Consider the following 15,504-nt stretch of genomic DNA (forward strand, 5'->3'; position numbering starts at 1 on the left):
ACATACCTTGGTTTCTACTGGGATGGGTTCCGCTCTGTTGGTTCTGTGTGTGAGGCGTGGCTTGCACAGCTCGACAATTTGCTGCAGGAGGTCTCTGTCCACTCTGTAGCACTCTACTATCTCCAGCTCATGTAACCCGTGGTAGGTGACCCTGTGCCTGTACACTTTTCTCAGTCTCCTCACTGTGGGTTGTCTGGCACCATTTGCATTGTCACCACCCTCAGCAAGTAGCCTATGTCTCCTTATGACAGCTATGGCAGCCCCTAGCATTTCTGCTCTGAGTTCAGCTTTTTCAGTTTTTACTTCTAATAGCTTACTCCTGTCTTGCAGTGTCTCTTGAGAGAAACATCCTGCACTGCTGTTTGCAGAGTTTTAAGTGCTTGGCTGAGCTACTATTCTGCCTGTGTAATTGCCTGCTTCTAATTGTTTTCACCTGCTAGCTCCAGCAGTATTCCCTGCTAGCTTCCTACTAATTCTGTTGCTTCCTTTTTCCTTTCTGTTTCCTCAGGGGGGAGCAACGCGCATACCAGCAGAAACACGCTCACAGTGGCTTACACGCGCGCACACAGGCTTACATGGTTCAGAATCTGCTTATTCAGGTTAAAACGCGCGCACACCAGCGCAAACAGTCTTTCAAGTCTGCCAATAGGCTCCCACATGCTCAGTCTGCCTTACACGCGCATACACTGCCCTACTCGCGCTTCATGGTGCGCACACGTGCGCATGCACGCCCAGCAAGAAACTTTGGTGTAAGCAACAGTGTACACCTTCCATTTCTTGACTTTCCCATGCTTATCTTGTGGCACTCCTCTTTCCATGATATGTGTCTGACATCTGTCATGTAACACTGACCTCCAATGAACTGCATTTCTTTCTGCCATTCCCCCCTGTGATGTCACCTATCTCCTACTCTATTCCTCCCCCTTATGTATCTCTTACACTACTCAGAATGTGCTCATTTGCTATGTGACGGTGGAATTCAGTATCCTAACACTCATTTACATCAGATTGCCTACTAATGCTTAGTTACATGTCTTAGACTCAGCTTCCCCCCTTAGCAACCACTAAACGGTGGCCATGTTGTTTTTGGTCTGCTGGTCCCTGCATTGTAAATCCATGTATTGCATAAAACCCACATTTGTGGGTTTATAACCTTCATTTCTATGTTTTATACAGCGCAGCCCGTTTGCGCGGGGCTGCGCTGCGTTTAAACATCGGGGTATATTTGCATCGGGGTACCTTGCCAATGGCCACATATTTGGCCATTGGCATGCTGCCTGACACATATGCACCCTTTCTTTGGAGCTGACATGGCTCCATTGTGTTTTTGCAGAAACGTTCTCAGTTGTCAACTGAGTACATTTCTGCAGCTAAAACGGCTCTTAGACAGGCTGCTTTGGGCTTCCTGGATCGCTAATCTACCTCATTTGCATGCCTTTCGGCGATTAGCATATCCATGCCCACTCCGTGTAAGAGACATTTTAGCTGGTCTCTTACACGGGATTTAGGGCTGTTCCTGGATTGCGAAGGCTGCATGGAGTCTTACACTACTCTTAGACTCCGTGCAAGCCTTCGTGAATCCTGCCCAATTGTTTTTTCAATTTTAAATCTAAAATGGTTAATCTTCCCATTTTTTGCTAAAGTTACATCTAATAACTTTAGGGTATTTTTACAGAATATAGCTATTCCAGAACGTCTCATTTCCCAAATTATCTTTCCTCCTCATAGTTTCTCTGTTTGTAAACTTTCTTTATTTGTTAAAAATAGTGTGTCTTCTAAAGTAATTACATCTACATCACATGTATTACACCGCTCCAAAATTCTTCTTAATACTATTTGCATATACAAAAAGTACTCTACCATTTTTATTTTCCCTCTTCTTTAGATTCATGACTAATTAGTAAGCTAGCTTTCTTAATAGGCTATTGTAAGCTTAACCAATTTTCTTCCCAAAGGGTGAGAATCAAACACTGGACCTTGTGTCTGTGACTCAAACACCTTAACCATTATAAAAATCACGAAAACAACTTACAACATTAAGTCACAAACCATCCAACAAGTGCCACGGCTGTTTTATAACCTTGAACTGTCGAAATAACCACAAAAACTGCAATGTAAATCCAAATAAAATTCAGCAACAAATACCAAAAATAAGGAATCCTGGTGGAATAGGAAACTGAAGAATAACTCCAAACTGATGCGAACTGAACAAGTGAATCAATGTCCTTTATTCCAAAGAAGAACAACGATACAAAATGGTAAATGCACTTAAATAACAAAAATCATTCCAATAAGTTTAAGCGCTTTCACCCACTACAACTCGTGGGCTTCATCAGAACCTTTTGAATAAAATAACAAAATCCTTTTAAAAGAAAAAAGAAAAAAGGCGCCAAATGGAAGCAGAAACTGATGTAATATCCTGTATAGCAAATACCACACCCTGCCCTTATACACCAATCATTAGATTTAAAATTAGCACCAACAGGAATCTGAAAAATACGTCATTTCCTGTGTTCTGTCATATGCAATACTCCACTCCTTAAAGGCCTCACTACACTTACTAATACTTCAATATATACAAAATCTATCAATGTAGTTCGTGCAAAAAATTCATCAATAAAATTCATCACAATGACCATACTCAAGCATCCATATTCATATTGATTTAAAATATTTAAAATGAACAAACTGTATGATAAAAATAAATCTAAAATATATAAACAAGAATCCTATAATAAACCTGTAATAAACCATGTCTCAAAAACCTAAAAATCACTTCACCTATACAACCTTTTCCTATGTGAATATTTCAAAAATGTCAGACATTATTCAAGGTTTATGGATGACATGTACATCTTATGGGATGACAGTGTGGAAAAATTAGACAAGTTTTTAAAGTATCTAAATACCACCAGTGAATATCTGAAAGTCATGTATACATATAATACTGAGGGGATTCCATATTTGGATACATATATTTATAAACATGATTCAACATTTCAATCAAAACTAAATAGGAAAAATACTTTTACTAATGATTATTTGGAATACAGCAGCTGTTATCCTTTAAATATGAAACATAATATTTTTAAAGGACAAGTTATCAGAGCTGCGCGTATGACATCTGACATGAAGGTATTGACAAGTGAAGTTGAGTTTATTACGCAATTATTTGTTGAGAGAGGTTATCCTGAAAAACTTTTATCTACTATAGGTAATCATGTCATTCAAAAAAGGGACAGGAAATACTGTCCTTTATTGGGAAAGGGATTTGAATCCGGACATATGATTAAAGATGATAAAGGAGATGGAAGTCAGTCTAACGGTCATCACAGATCCTTAATATTATTATATAGCCCAGTAGTTGACAAAGTTATTTATCTTGTAAACAAATTTTGGTACCTGATTTCTCAGGATCCTAAATTGATACAAATAATGGGGAAAAAACGAGAATCACATACAAAATGGGTAAAAATATTAAAAATATATTGATTCCCAGGAAAAAGCAAAGGGATAGGAGATCAAATGAATTAATTCATACCTATAAATGTGGTTCTTGTAACCAGTGTAAGTATATCCTAGAAGATAAAAAAATGATAATCCAAACTGAGACTCACACAATTATTAAACCCAAATATGGGAATTGTAGGACTAAGATAATTTATATTGCCAAATGCAGTGAGTGCATATGCTTTTATGTAGGCAAAACAGAGCGTTGTTTTCAACAATATGGTCATTGTGATGAATTTTATTGATGAATTTTTTGCATGAACTACATTGATAGATTTTGTATATATTGAAGTATTAGAAAGTGTAGTGAGGCCTTTAAGAGGTGGAGTATTGCATATGACAGAACACAGGAAATGATGTATTTTTCAGCTTCCTGCTGGTGCCAATTTTAAATCTAATGATTGGTGTATAAGGGCAGGAGGCGGTATTTGCTATGCAGGATGTTACATCAGTTTCTGTTTCCTTTTGGCACCTTTTTTCTTTTAAAAGGATTTTGTTATTTTATTCAAAAGGTTCTGATGAAGCCCACGAGTTGTAGTGGGTGAAAGCGCTTAACCTTATTGGAATGATTTTTGTTATTTAAGTGCATTTACTGTTTTGTATCGTTGTTCTTTGGAATAAAGGACATTGATTCACTTGTTCAGTTCGCATCAGTTTGGAGTTATTCTTCAGTGTCCTATTCCACCAGGATTCCTTATTTTTGGTATTTGTTGCTGAATTTTATTTGGATTTACCTTGCGGTTTTTGTGGTTATTGCGACAGCGCAAGGTTATAAAAGAGCCGTGGAATTTATTGGATGGTTTGTGACTTAACATTGTACCTTAACCATTATACCAAGCACCAGTCTGTAGCTACTGATGTTCTTTTATATCCATTTCCTTTCTTTTTATACTTATCCTTTTAAACTGTCTTTTTTTCTGTCTTTTACTCTTTTACCAATAGAATTTATTTTCCTTTTTACGACCTCTCAGTTTGTCTTCTTCCTCACTTATTTCAGAACCTTCTTCTATGTCCTCTTTCTTATTTTTTCTCATCTAATTTTTCTACTTTCTAAAATCAATTATCGTTCTTCATTTTCTTCTCTTTCTTTTTCTTTTTCCTTATTCTGATTTTCATTTTTGCAGTCCATCCATGAGTGCTTAATTTTGTCACTTTTATAACATTTCAATTCATATTTTTGCATCGTGTCCCATTTTACCACAAATATAGCATTTTCTTTTGTCACAGTTACTTATCAAATATCCTTTTTTTTCACAAAAAAGTTTTGTGTTTTCCCCAGCATTTTACAACACCCCTATTCCTCTCCACATCTATCATACTTGCCATATGTATATATTTTTCTCTTTCTACTTTTAACACAATATTACAATCCTAGCCACCACCAGTCCATAAACCCATTTTGTCATAAACTTTTACAATGTCCAGTACTTCTTTGCATAAAACTGTCAGTTATCCTTTCAAAGTATGTCTTTCTTCCTCTATTCAAAATTTTACTGTAATCTTTTTTTTCCCTGTTAAATGCTTTAATCGCATAAAGATTCCATGGGTTACAGTCTTTCTTTTGTCATATTCTCCAATAAAATTTCCCATTGAAAAACAGTCAAATAAAATGTCACAAACTGTTTCTTTGTTATTAAGAATAAGTGCTCTTACTTCATGTGCTTTTAAACCCAAAGGAGCTATTTAATTGTCCCCCACTTCATGCTTCTTCATTTTTTTTTAATTCTTTACTTTGAATCCTTACCAGGTACTTCTGTTTTTCTTTTTCTTCTTTTCTGCTACTCCCCTTTTGCCTTCTTTTACTTTCCCTGCATATGTTTTCTTTTCTGTCTCACCACTATTTTTCAGGATTGTCTGTGCAACCTCCTTTTTTATTTTCTCTGTAATGTTTCCCCAGGAAACATCTCCTTTATTTTCGGGCTCACTCTGCACAACCATTTCTTTAAGTAAATCTTCCTGTAACCCTCCGAACTGGAGGGTTGTAATTGTACATCCATCATTTGCTGACTCATTTCCACCAAGTAGGCTTCTTTGGAATATTTCCTCATAATCCTGCACACAATGTTATTTTAAATATTTCCTTTGATTTTGAACTCTGATGTCACTATGAATAGATATTTAGTATTTTCTTGTTCTTTTATTATTTATTATTAAATATATTTGAACCTTTCATTGTGGCTGATCTTTGTAGAGATATTTAACTTTTGAGAGTATATGCATATTTATTTGGTGACACTGTGTGGGCCACTCCTAATAGCCTCGATCTTGGTCAAACTACCATTTGTATTAATATTAATATTACACAGTAAAATTGGGCGCCCTTTGTTAAGGGCCTTAAAGTAGTTGATAAGGGGTTCTGGTAGCGGTGATAAGTACCTTATAGTCTGGGCAAAATGGGCATAGCTAGTAAACCTGTTTCAGCCTTTCCTCTGTGTGTGTGTGTGTGTGTCAGCTACGTCAGCATGGAAACAAAGCACAGAGAGAGTGTTGGAGGACTTGACTTGGAACCCTGGCTAAGAACTCCACTCTAAAGCTGTGCCAGTGGGAGTCTTATTGGGGATCTAGAGAAAGAGTGAGAAACCAGCCCCCAGATTGACTGTGTTCCCTATGTGCTCTTATGGGAAATTGTGCTTGATGCAGAGAGCTGCATCTGGAGATACTGTGTGTGTACTAGTTCTCCTCCTAGTGAACATTCCCCACAGGTGCCAGTGGTGAGAATTGAGGTTCCTTGATTACTGGCCAAGAGGGTAGGGCATCATACCCACTCACAATAATGATAAGTAGAGGAAGTTCCTTAGCATTCCAGCCAAATTTTTACCTAGTCATTGTGAGTAACATCTCATGTGATGACCTGAAAAGGGGCCAGTAACCTAGTGGGACTAACCCATTCAACATTGTACAAATTAAAGAAAATAAAAATAAATATAAATAACAAAGTAATAATTAACTATTTCACAGAGTAATATTAGACACTATAATGATATGATAACACATTGCAACGCACTCTATAGGAATTTGAGAGAGAATTATCTAATTAACCTTTGCGATTATACTGTAAAACTAGTCCCCCCATTCTATCAAGTATGGTGTAGTTATTCTTTGTAGTACCTAGAGATCCAAGACCCAGATATAACATTGGAGTTTAATGAACCTGTAGTTACTCAGACTTAAGTTCATATTGTCATAGTAACAGTCTGAGGATTTTCTTATGGATAAAAAAGAAATGTAGGGAATGTCCTAGCTGCGTTTTCAGTTAGTTAATGTGTATTTTGGTTAAACAGTACCTATGCAACATGCCCACATCTAGGTACCTTTTATGTATACATGGACTTTTTCCTAAACTTTAAGTAATCTGTAATTTTCTAAGCTGGAAGCAAGTAGTTCCAATTTGACAACAACCAATGCATTTTTTTTGTCATCGCTGAATTTTAAAAAACACTTAAGGTTCAAAGGTGTGTAGGTACTAGTGATCCATGTGGAACTTCAGAAGCCTAACTAGAAGTTTCTAGTCTTAGTATTTTTAGTGCAATTAACCCAGAGCCTCTTATATTATGAGTCCAGATAACCCAGAGGCAGGGAGGCACGCACATGTTATCCCTCTCCATAAGAGACAAGGGTGCCAATCCAGAGGTGAACTTGTGTTTTTGTATCCACTCATTCAGAATATGCATGAATAGAGTAGAGTAAGAGATATTCTTTGCTTTACATGGAGAGAAAGACGATTCCATAAAGGCAGTATTCTCTGTGAGACATGTCTGTCCCTCAAGCATGCTCTGTTTAAGTTGCAGGAGAGAGCGAGACCTCTTGAGAGTGTGTTTCTTCCCCTATTGGACTTGTGGATGTGTAGTAGATCTGAAAGAAGTGGGTCAGTAGAGGCTGTGTAAGTGAAGCAGAGGTCACCCCTCAGTAGCCTGTAACATACTGAAGAGGGACAGAGCTTTGAAATGATCATTGTAGCATTTGTGATGTAGGCCTTTGATTTTCTTAGTGAGAAAGTGTTGTGGTCACTTGAGTTTTGTCATGTGTTTGCATAGTACACACAGAAGGAGGCATTATGCTCGGTGATTGGCCTAATGAGTGCAGAATGTGGTGGAATACTTCCCTGCATGTACATGAACACCAAACCTTTACTAATAAGCTGGATAATGAAAACTGATCAAATGATAGTTCATTGGCCACACGGGTCGGTAGATCCCCTTGTCCTCAGGGTTAGATTATGTGATATCATTTACTATTAGTTCTGTTTAGTTTTGAACATTATTTTTGAGGTTACTAACAGGAGGGTTTTGTGATTATCTTTTGCGTAAGTGACTATTTTTACCTCAATATCTAACTTTAGCAAATTTGATCAGGGACCAGAGTTCCCTGTTAAGTTTGGCAAAGCTTTTTTCAGCACTAGGGTTGCATTTATCTTTGCATGTAATGAGATCACTTCTCTGGTCAACCCTATCAGCGCTCCTGAAAGGAGACCGGACTGTCCTGCTCTGGAGGCAGTTGGGGGTCACTTATCTTTGTACCTAAACGCCTGGCAAGATATAACAAATGACAGCTGGGTACAAGATATTATTTCCAGAGGGTATTTCATACCGTTCTCCACCCCATCCATGCCCCCAAGGAGAATCCTGGTTGTTCCACCCAGTTACAAGGGAACAAGCAACTATAGAGGTCCGCAAGTTGCTAGAAAAAAAAAAGTCATCCAGCCAGTCCCAGCAGACCAAATAGGATCCGGAACTTATTCAAGATTCTTTTTGGTTCCAAAGAAAACGGGACTGGAGACCTATTTTGGACCTCAGCAGACTCAACCAGTTTGTGAAGAAAGAGAAGTTCTGGATGGTCACGCTACAGTCTATAGTTCCTTTTTTAGGGAGAGACAATTGGATGTGCTTGATAGATCTCATTGATGTGTGCTACCACATAAAAATGGCCAGGCCATCCAGAGATCATCTGCATTTCCGGCTGGGAGCCAATCATTATCAGTTTCGAGCCCTGCCCTTTGGTCTCACTACAGCCCCCAGAGTGTTCACCAAATGCATGGCAGTGGTCATGGCTCATCTGAGGCATCTAGTATTCCAAGTGTTTCCATACCTAGATGATTGGCTCCTTACCTCCACCACCAGGCATCAACTGATTCTGGCAAGGGAATACACTCTGACACTCTACCATCACTTAGGCATTACAATCAACTCAGAAAAATCTGCCTTGTCGCCATCGCAGCATATCCTCTTTATAGGGGCAGACACTTCAACCACCACTCTATGACTACCAATTAAGAGGGTCTTTCTTCTTCGCCAGCATGTCAGTTCATTAGTGTCAAAGGACAGAGCACCAGCCGCAGAAGTCTTAAAAGTATTAGGTTTGATGGCTACAGCAATCTTGGCCATACCATTAGCAAGGATGCATATGCGGGTTCTTCAATAGCTGCTGTTCACTCAATGGTCATATCAGGAACTTCCAATGAGTCATATGATTTTAATTACAAACTCTTGCAAGAGAGATCTCCATTGGTGGTTGACGTCTCTTCATGTAACCATAGGGTGCCCCTTTGTACTACCCCCTCCATTGGCCACTGTGTCCACGGACACTTCCCTGATAGGGTGGGGGGTGGGGCATTTTCAACGAAAGACTGCCCAAGGCACATGGATGGATCAAGAGTCACATCTGCATATCAATGTTCTGGAGATGAGAGCAGTACTTCTGGTGTTGCAATACTTTCAGGACTCTCTTCCTCTAGGGACGATTGCAATTCAAACAGACAATATGTCAGTAGTCTGGTACTTGAACAAGCAAGGCAGGACCAAGTCTTAGCCCCTTTGCTGAGAAACCTTCAGAGTTTGGCAGTGGGCTGCCTCTTCCCAGTGCTTTCTTTTGGCAATGCACATCCCGGGGAGATCCAACGTGATAGCAGACAGACTGAGCAGGATGATTTTGTTGCCACATGAATGGACCCTCAAACAAGAGATTGCGGACAGGATTTTCTGCAAATGGGGCCAGCTTGCTGCGATCTTTTTGGCAGTCACATCAACACAAAATGCAGAAGCTACTTTGCCCTGATTCCCCCTCTGGGAGAACCCCCGGGAGACGCACTCGTACAAGATTGGCCCCCGGGTCTCCTCTATGCATTCTCTCCAATCCCTCTAATACCCAGACTTCTACAGAAAGCAATGTCACTGGGAAGACTATCATTCTTATAGCCCCTCATTGGCCTCAGCAGATTTGGTTTCCATTTCTTCATCTATTGGAGGATCCATAGATTCTGGACCCATTTCCGGATCTTCTGACAAATCCATCGGGGGACCTCCATCCTTCATCACAGTCACTGAAGCTCACAGCTTGGCTGCTCCAATTCCCCTCATAGCCAGGCTTCATGACCTTTCTAATGAGACAAGGCAGATCCTCTTGTCTTCCCATAAGCCGTCCACCAGAAGATTATTTCTTAGAAAGTGGAAGAGATTTTCCATATGGGCCTCTAAGCAGAACATTGATCCTTATCAAGCACCTTTGGCATCTATTTTAGAATTCTTGACTATGACCTTTAATAATGGAGCTGCAGCTACTACAGTTCGGGTCCAGTAGGCTGCTATATCTAACTTTCATCTCGGAGTGGACGGGCTAAACATAATGTCCCTCTAATTGTCCAAGGCCTTTCTCAAAGGAACCTTTCACATGAGGCCAACAGTGAAAACTCCTTATACTCCTTGGAATCCAAACTTTGTGCTATTTCATATAATTCTTCCTCCGTTTGAACCAGCATCCTCTTTTGATTTCAAAATTTTATCATGGAAAACCATATTTCTGGTAGCTATTACTTCTGCCCGCAGAGTGTCAGAACTTTAAGCCTTATCTATCAGCCCTCCTTATTTGATTTTTAATGCTGGTAGAGTATCTCTTAGGACAAACCCTCTTTTTTACCCAAAGTTTGTTCGGAATTCAATATCAACCAAGTAATTGAGTTGCCAGTCTTCTTCCGTAACCATTCCAATAACCTTGAGTATATGCTGCACAAACTTGACATTCACAGACAGCTCAGATATTATTTAGACAGAACAAAAGATGTAAAAAAATCAGACCAGCTCTTTGTATCATTCTCTGAAGCCAGAAAAGGTAGACCAGTGGCTAAAATGATGCTTTCAAAATGGCTATCTGATTGTATTACCTTTGTTTATTCAGCTGCTAATATGCCCTTACTACACAAGATTAAAGCTCATTCTACCAGGGCAGTCTCTACATCTTCTGCATTCCAAGCCAAATTGCCCCTTGATAACATTTGTGCTGCAGCCACGGTCTAAACCTCATACTTTTATCACTCATTACAAAGTTGATAAGGCCTCCAGAGACAGGGCTTCCTTTGGGTCTACAGTCCTGAAGAATGTACTCCCATGAGCCACCCAAGATTGAGGGTGCTAGGGACCCTACCCATCAGTGAAGAATTAACAGCAAGATTGAACAACTTCACATTAAGAAGTTATGTACTCACCATAACATTCCATTTGAGTTGTTCCATCTCACCTTCATTCTTACATCCCTCCCTCCATCCCCCACCTGGCTGATAGTTGACCTAGAGGCTGGTCTCATCCTGGTTATTCAATCCTTCTTCCTGTCTATGGAGGGTACTTCTCTTACATGGATATGGTACACACAGCAAATAAGATCTGAGGTAGTTCCAGCAATGCATCATGGGATAAGGGGCTTGGTCTCGAGCTACTGGTAAACCTTGGCCTTTGCTAACGGCCGTGTCGGAGCCAATGGATCAGCTCTGAACTCATCAGTGAAGAATAAAGGCGAAATGGAACAACTCACATGGAACGTTATGGTGAGTTCACAGCACGTTATTTTATCGTTATCTCTGCATACTGAGTTATTGAGGGATGCTTTCTGCTTCATTATTATGGTGAATATGACTGATTTATGGTCTAGTTTGACTAGGGAGGGCGTTACAACTGGTAGGGAACAGAGCTATCCCATATTGGTGAGAACCAAATATAGGATTTAGTCTACCCTAGCGGCAGTGTGTACTAGCTGCTGTAGTGAGTTTGTATTTATAAAGTCTATAAATCTCTGGGCATAGGTGTTTCGGGATGTATAAGCTGATGGAGAGGTAGTTGAAGTCCCCTGACAGTATGATGTTTAGCTGAATGCTTAGCACTTCCATATTATTCTAGTAGGAGGTGTACGCCAAGAGGGATATAGAAGGGATCCTATTGTTAGCTACGATCTGATATGGAGCTTTGTTAATGGTAAGTTGGACATGTAAGAGTTCCAGGTCATTACACTGCCTAACAACTCTGGATATGAAATGTTGTTTTATGAATATAGAGACCCCCTTTAGTGCCGTTATCTAGTGCACTAGGTCTGAATGCATGGTAGGTGTTGAAACCTTACTCTGATGGGGTGCTTTAAATATTCTTGAACCATATCTACATGACAATGCATATATTGATACAGTCTAGGGTCAGGAGTGCCTGTTGGGAGTGTATTTTCTGTCAAGGCTTCTAGCATTAGGCATCAAAACCTTCATGTTATCTGAATTTTGTTTTGTTATATTGGAAGCTTTTGAAGATTGCCTTTGCCTAAAAAAGGCAGTATGGAATGGATAAGGTTTTAGTCAGTATATGAAAGCCTTGGGAGGACAGGTGCAAGCCTTCTCTGGCAAAGCAGTTCAGATTGTATACCTCCTCCCAATCAGATATATGCTGTACCCCCTTTGAATGGCACCAAAAGCTAAACCAATTGTTGAAGTTAGGGTTAGGAGGGTGGCATAATGTAAGGTGTTTTCCTTACAAACACAAGGTGCAGGGTTTGAGTCTCACAAGAGATAATTGGCTAGGCTTACAATGGCTAGCAAGGGCAGTTAGCCTAGTACTAACCTATGAAGCTATGAAGTCAGTTATGTTTTGTTCATACTGCGGAATCATTCAAGATGAAGGTAAAGCTCATGGCTATATTCATGCCCGCATCAGACATACACTCTGAGAGCTCCATTATATCTCTCTTCATATACTCCAGGGAGGTACGCCTCACGTCATCTACTCCAATGTGTACTATGACAATGTCATATGTGTAGTTGTAGTGCTAGACGTTGAGTGAATGTGTTATGCGGTGAATTCTGACCCCGGATAGGCAACTGACCATGACCCTGTCTTTTCTCAGCCTGGCTAGTGGTGCATCACAATGGAGTCTCCTGTGACTAGAATGTTGACTTATGTGGAGGTTTGCCTTATGGGTTTTTGAGTGGAGACACCATGAGTTATACGTGCATGTTTCATGGTGGACACTGTCTGAGTTGAGTGTTTGTCAGGTTGCTGAACGTACTTATTTATATAGTTGTATCTAGGGGATCTTAAGGGTTAGGTAGAGTAGTTTCAAGTGCCTTAGCATATGCAGGTCTGGGGTATTTTGCCGTTTTTAATTTCTCCAAATCTTTTGGGTTTCTATTACCATGATGGGAATGGACCCCATTCGTAAGTCAAAGTACGATTAAAGCTCATGAAATTAGTATTGTTTCACTCTTTGATGTTAGCCAACATTGCTCTTCACAGCACCCGCAATGTGCCCAGTAATGACTCATTCTGCAATTCGTATGGTGTTACATGAACTGATAACATATCTAAATATGATTTTAAATTCTTTTTTATAAGACCAGTTGCTCCTACTACTATTGGAACTGTCTTGATATCTTTCTTCCACATGGCTCTCGTTTCTGCCTGTAGATCAAAGTATTTTATGACTTTGTGTCTCTCTGTACGCAAGACACTGTAGTCACTGGGTGTAGCGATTTCAATGATCTATGCTACTTTTGTCTTCTCTTCTTGGACCACTATATCCGGTTTTCTAGCATCTATCTTTTGAACTGTTGGTATTGGGTGATCCCATGTGATATAAACTTCATCATTTTCTATGATTCTTTGTGGCTCATGTTTCCAGTGTTTTTCAGCCACTTTGATACCATATTGTTTGCACAATCTCCAGTGTAACAGTCTCGCCACATTATTATGCCTTTCAGTATACAGTCCTTCTGCCATTAATGTGTCACAACCAGCAACAAGGTGTGTGACTGTTTCCAGTTTGGTTTTACAAACCTACATATGTCTGTTTCTCCTACATGTTCAATGGACTTTGTAAACCAGTGTGTATGTAGCCCACTGTCTTGGGCTGCCAATATTAACCTTTCATTCTTGATGTGAATTCCCCTCTCCTTAACCATTCCTGCGTTCATTCCAGAATTTTTCTATACTTGCAACTATATTAATGTTTTTTCCACATATCTTGCCTTCTCATCTGGTCCTTCACCTTATATTCTTTCTTTTGTTTTTTTAGCACATTCAGTTGCTGTCTGGTTTTTATCTACTTCTGGTTTGATTTCCGTTCCTGCTTGACGTCGATATGCTTCTGCTAAATTAAGCAGAGATGTCATCTTAGATTTATTCTCCTCATGTTTCAAAACTTTCACTACATTTGGATCTTGTGAAGTCAGTAGATATGTGCGGAGTCCCATGATTTCAGATCTATACATGTAATCAATTTCAAGGAGGCCCATACCTCCTTCTGGATGGGTAATATATAATCTTGGTATACACTGATTTTTATAAATCATTTGGTGAGCATGAAGCATCCTTCTTGTTTTAATATCCAATCTGTCCAACACTTTTTGGGGCCAGTCAGTCACTCCAAAACTAAATGTGAGGACAGGAAGAGCAAATTGATTTATGGCTTGAATCTTGTTCATAGATGACAGTGCTGTTTTCAGGATTAATTTAAGTCTTCTAAAGTATTCCTTACTGAGCTTTATTCGCATTTGTTCATGTTTTATTGCTGATCCTTCAAGTATTTATACACTCCCTCTTTCTCTCTTATATCACATTCTTGTTCCAAACTGATGTTTTCCTGGTGCTGCAGTTTTCCTTTTTCAAAGGTTGCTTTTGCACATTTATCAAGACCAAATGACATTCCAATATCATCTGAAAAAGTTTTGACAACCTGCAGCTGTGCTTTCAGTTCCTCATCTGATGAGCTATACAATTTTAAATCATCGACAAAGACAAGATGAGAAGTCATTAGGCTTTGTTGTTTTCTGGGAGCCAAATTACAGCCATGGCCTAAGTTGTTAAGTACACAGCTTAATGGATTAATGGCACGGCAGAATAGCAACAGTGACAAAGAGTCAGCCTGGAATATCCCCCTTTGGATTTTTATCCCAGGGATAATAATCTGTTTTTTGTCATGGCATAATTGCAAAGTGGTCTGCCACTGTTTCATGGTTACTGTAATATAGTCAATCATTGTAGGGTGGATCTTATACATTTTTAAGCACTCTTTTATCCATGAATGTGGGATACTATCAAATGCTTTTTTATAGTCAAGCCATGCCATACTTAGATTCTTCCCCTTCTTACAGTTCTCCACTATAACTTTAACAACAATGATCCTTTGTTCCATATGACTTTCTTTTATTGCCCTTTTTTTCTACTGCCATAATTGAGTTGTCTTCTAAATGACTAAAAACTCTGTCGGCATCAATTCCCGTGTATAGTTTATATGTTGTCGGAAGACAAGTTATTGGTCTATAATTTTTAGGGTAGCTTGCAGGTTCACTCTTAAGTAAGAGCATTGTTTTTCCTGTTGTTAACCAGTGTGGTGTATGTTCAGGGTGTGCATATAAATAGTTCTTACTCATGGCTAGATCCTCGTGCAAAGAAGTTAATACTTTAAGCCAAAAGTTAGGTACTGCATCTGTGTCTGGGGTTTTCCAATTAGAGGCTTTTCTCAGCTTTGTTTCAATCTCTCTCTGGCTGTTATTTCATCCCATTTTATATCCTGTACCTCTAAACTTCTTATTCTTTCTTTTACTTCTTCTATGCATTTAGCATCTTTGTTATATTCCACAGGATCTTCATAGATACTTCGCCAGAATGTATCTACTTCCTCTTTTTTTGGCGGTCTTTCAATTCCTTTTTCCTTATTTCCCAATCCTCTATAAAATGTTGATGGGGTGCTTTA

Source organism: Protopterus annectens, chromosome 14.part0, assembly GCF_019279795.1.
Source record: "Protopterus annectens isolate FY-2018-M chromosome 14.part0, PAN1.0, whole genome shotgun sequence".
Taxonomy (NCBI): Eukaryota; Metazoa; Chordata; order Ceratodontiformes; family Protopteridae; genus Protopterus; species Protopterus annectens.